The following is a 5,336-nucleotide window of genomic DNA, read 5'->3' on the forward strand; positions in this document are numbered from 1 at the left end:
GAGCCAAGATCAAGAGTCAGATAGTTTATCAACTGAGAAATCCAGGGCCCCTTAAAATTCACATGTTGAAAGCAAACCCCCAGGAGATCAGAATTTAACAATATTTAGAGATAGGACATTTAATAAGGTAATTAAGGTAAAATGAGATCATTTGGGTGAGCCTTAATTCAGTATAACTGGTGATATAATAAAGACCCAGACATGAGCAGGCAGAAACAAAATGTGAGGACAGGGTGAGAAGGCAGCCATCTGCAGGTCACGGGCTGGACACAAAAGAAACCAAACCTACCAAAGGTTGCTCAAGATTGAGTGGGAAAACAAAAACAAAAAACTTGAACCAGGAGATTGGGAGAGCTTTTGGGTTGGTATACCCTTCTTCCACTGAATTCAACTCTCTTCATAATAGGCAAGAGAAGTGGGATGAAGAAAAATGGACTATTTGTATATATACTGATAGGGTGGGAAGGTGATGCATCAAGAGAGGACATGGACACTCTGTGCCATCCCCAAACCCTATACTTTTTCTTAGCCCTGTCTTCCATTTAGCTGTGTCCTTTATAATAAACTGGTAAATATGAATAGAGTGCTTTACTGAGATCTGTGATTTATAGTGAATTTGCAAACCTGAGGAGGTGGTAGTGGGAACTCCCAAATTGATAGTTGGCTGGGCAGAGGTTTGGTGGCCTGGCCACCCCATTCAAAGCTGGCATCTGAAGTCAGGGCAGTCTTAGGGGTTTGCACTAACTCTGGGTGTTTTTAGAATTGTTCAACTCAATTGAACCTAGTTGGTGCTAGCAAATTGGTTGTTGTTTCATATATATATATATATATTTGGGGGGGCAGTGCATGGGTGGCTCAGTTAAGCATCTGACTCTTGGTTTTGGCTTAGGTTGTGATCTCATGGTTTGTGGTTTTGAGCCCTGTGTTGGGCTCCACATGAGTTCCACACTGGGGCATGGGTCCTGCTTGGGATTCTCTCTCTGCCCTCCTCCATTCCACTCTCTCTTTCTCAAATAAATAAACTTTAAAAAATAAAAATATACATTTGGTGTTTAAAAAAGGTGAGGTTCAGTAGAACTTCCTTCACTTAGGTAAACCTACAGTTTGGGAACAGAATGCATAAAAAGGCACGTATGAGCTATCTTTGATTCCTGACTGACCACATGGTTACCTATGGTACAGAGCAACAGCTGCCCTGCTAAACTAAAAAGTACCAGTGGGATTTAGAGATGGACTCAATAACCAGGGAGTTGGCTTACTTGATGCATAAGGAAATGCAGACTAATAAGAAAAGTGTGAAATATACAATATCTTGGTTGTTGTCAGCTATAATAGCTGAAATGAAAATAAAAGATAATGCTGGATTGGACCTTGATGCTGGACCAAACTCAAATATTAGTTGGTCCCAGCTTAGTCCATAGGCTCAAAACTGTCCCCAAAAAGAATAATTATTTTGGAATAACAGAAAGTACTTTTTTTTATGTTTATTTATTTTTGAGAGACAAAGACAGAGACAGAGTGTGAGCTGGAGAAGGGGCAGAGAGAGAGAGAGACAAAATCTGAAGCAGGCTCCAGGCTCTGAGCTGTCAGCACAGAGACCAATGCAGGGTTTGAACTCACAGATCATGACCTGAGCCAAAGTCGGATGCCTAACCAACTGAACCACAGAGATGCCCCTAGAAAGTACTTCTACAACCTCTGCTCACCAAGGAAGTAGTGCACCCTGGAGGAGGGCAAAACCAGGAAGTTATTGAAACCAAAGGGTTCCAAATTCTGAGAGTAATTGAAATTGGCAAGTGGATATCCTTGTGTGTTTGCTTGTGGTGTCCACCTGGGTCAATTAAATGAGTGGGTGTCGAAGGGACTGCAGCAATGCAGAGATGGGCTGAATGTAGATCTATTCCTTCATGCGCTCTGAGGTACAAAATGTCAATAAGAGCTGTTCTGTTTGCCAACCAAGAGTCAGAGACTATGGATAGCTATGTGGCAGATTCCCAGTGGGAAGGCCTTAAACGTGGCTGACAAGTCAGACTGACACCAGAACCCTGGGGGGCTACCAGAGTCTTGATAAGAATGGACGCTGTTTTGGGGCTGGACTTTGCTTAACCAGTGTTCAAAGCAAATGTATCAGAGTACTTTAAGAGAATCTGAACAAAGGATATTACACCAAATTTGGACCACTGAGTCATATTTCTTTAGACCAAAGAAAATACTTTATAGCCCATAATCTCTAAAATGGACAAAGAGAGGGGTGTCTGCTTGGCTCAGTTGGTAGAGCATGCGACACTTGATCTCTGAGTTATAGGAGTTCAAGCCTCATGTTAGGGCTTACTTACTAAACAAACAAATAATAAATAGAGAATGGGAATTATCAATTGAAATGTTGGTTGTTTAAATCAGGGGGTGTGAGTTAAGATAGGCATGGGAGTGTGCTGACATTCAAGATGAAGGGGGTGTGTCCCTCCTAGATAGATTCCTTTGTTTTTCTGGTAGATCTGGCTCCGAGCATCTGAGGGAGGATGCTAGTAGGACTATGCAATTCTTCCCAAGGCAAGAGACTATAACTATATTTTTTAATTATTGGGTTGCCTGGGTGGCTAAGTCGGTTAGGCATCCAACTTTGGCTCAGGTCATGATCTCACGGTTCATGACTTTGAACCCCATGTCGGGCTCTGTGCTGACAGCTCAGAGCCTGGAGCCTGTTTCAGATTCTGTGTCTCCCTCTCTCTCTACCACTCCCCTTGCTCGCTCTCTCTCTCTTTCAAAATTAAATAAAACATTTAAAAATTTTTTAATTATGTTAGAATTCCTTAAAGGTCTGATAGGGGAGAATTATGCTTTCATTCTGTCTGGCAAAATTAGGGTTAATAGTGAATATATCTATATTCCCTGTTGGTAAAGGTAGTCCACTGGTTCTGTACCTATGTAACCCTACCTGTTACTAAAACCAATTTCATCTGCCCTTTAGTCAAAAAGCCAATACTCAAGAGGCTAGTTTTGATTGGAAAGAAATATGAGCTTTATTCAGGAGGCTGGCCACCTGGAGGGAAGGCAGACTTGTCCAAAGACCAACTCTGAGGTCTCTGCACAGCCCAAGGATTTTTGAAAGAGTTTAGGGCAGTTAATCAGTTAAGAGAGTACAGTGGTCTGTAACATTTCTTGATTATGTGCAGACTCGGGTACCAGCTACAGATATTATCGTGGTGCTCAGAGGCTGTGCAAGGGAGTCTGGTTCCTTGTTGCTCAGGAGTGGTGCAACAGGGTCTTGTGATAGACTTTCTGATGCAGAAGTTCTCTGTTATTTTCTTAGGAAAGAATGCATGATAGATAGATATAGAAATAAAGGTTTAGTCAGTTACCTAGTAAACTACTAGGTTGGCCGGAAGGGTCAAGTGGCTTCATACCATATGGTATGAATGGGGATGGGCTGATGGGGCGGTACCTACCAAACTAGTATTGCTGCCTGCAGTACAGACTGGCACACTGACCCAACCTAACTTTCAAAAGGTGGAAAAGTTTAGGTATAAATAGAAAGGAGGAATAGTAGCTGAGGATAAACGAGTAAATAGGTTGTGTAAATGAGGGAAATCCAATATTACATAATACCTGGAAAGAAGATAAGAATAGAAGATAACCTTGTCTCTTAGCTTCATTATACATACTAGTTACCTGAAAGGGTGAGGCCATTTCTGGTTTTACAATACTTAAGATCTAGAATGCATGCCTATAAACCTGAGAAGCCTCACCCTGGGAGACATTTTCATATGAAAGGATAATGGACTGGAGTAATTATTAATTATTGAATGGACTCTATTAATATGTTAGTATCTTTAAATTCTTATCATCTTTTTTTGTTAGAGATCCATGGCCTATGGTATAAGAAAAACATACTCGTGGTCTTTGTCTCTGGTTTCTGGCACAGAACTCCTAAACACTCTGGTTATTTCCTTAGTGAAAAAGGTGTTCTTTGTTATTCATAACAAGCTCCCTTGAATCACACAAAAACTGTATGCTAATGTAGTGGCTCAGGACAGAGCCCCTAGATAGTACAGATGAAGGCTGGTCACTAGAAAGACCAAATTGGTAATTAGAGAATCGGAACTTTCAGCCCCATCCCTCAGCCTCCAGGGAGGGGAGAAAATGTAGGGCTGGAGATTGAGTTCAATACAACTATTCAACCTGGCACTATTAAGTACCCAATGAATGTTAATCCTTGATGCTATGTCCTTTTGATGGTTTTGTGAAAGCAACATTCAAGAAAAAAAACAAAACCCAAATGTCCTTCAGTGTATAACAGGTATATGATGAAACTGGTATATCTATATCATGGAATACAAATCAGCAAATGAAAAGATGAAGCATTGATACATAGAACTTAGATGAACCTAAATAAGGATATAACACTGAATATATCAATGGTTTTCAGGGGTTAGTTTTGGGATGAGGATGTGACTATAAAGCAGTGATATAAGGGAACTTCTTTGGTGATGGTTCTGGATCCTGTTCAGGATCCTAATCCTGATAGTGATTTCACCTGACAAAATTTCTTAAAGCTATATACCACAACAAAAGAAGGTGCTTGTGAAAACTGATGAGATCCAAGTAAGATGTGTAGTTGAGTTTCTGTATTGTACCAATGTTAACTTACTTTGTAATTGTGCTATGATTATAAGATATAGTTGTAACATGATGTCACTGGGGAAAGCCTGTGTGAAAGGCACAAGGGAATTCTATGTACTATGTCTGCAACTTCTGTGGGAATCTAAAATTTTATTTCAAAATGAAAATTAAAAGAAAACTATAAAGAAATTTAAATAAATGAAAGCAGGAAGAAAGTTTTTACTTCCAAGATACTTCCAACCAGTGTCTTCTCTTTATGCTAAGAGGTGGAACTGAAGAGGGGTGCCTGGGTGGCTCAGTCGGTTGAGCGTCCAGCTTTGGCTCAGGTCATGATCTCATGGTTCATGGGTTCAAGCCCCACATTGGGCTCTGTGCTGACAGCTAGCTCAGATCCTCGAGCCTGTTTCAGATTCTGTGTCTCCCTCTCTTTCTGACCCTCCCCTGCTCACGCGCTTTCTCTCTCTCTCTCAGAAATAAATTTTTAAAAAACATTTTTAAAAAAGTGGAACTGAAGAAAAAATACATAGCAGATAAATAAATGTGAAATCAATATGAACGTATATAGAAGAGTTTCTGAAAAACATTTGCGTTGTTCATTATTGCTAATTGTGTTATATAACACCCTACAGATCAGCAGATGATTAAACTTTCAGACTTGGCAGTGAGTCATAAACAAATTCAATAAACTCAAAAAAAAAAAAAAAAAAAAAACCTTT

This window comes from Crocuta crocuta, unplaced genomic scaffold (genome assembly GCF_008692635.1).
Source record: "Crocuta crocuta isolate KB4526 unplaced genomic scaffold, BGI_CrCroc_1.0 scaffold197, whole genome shotgun sequence".
Classification (NCBI taxonomy): domain Eukaryota; kingdom Metazoa; phylum Chordata; class Mammalia; order Carnivora; family Hyaenidae; genus Crocuta; species Crocuta crocuta.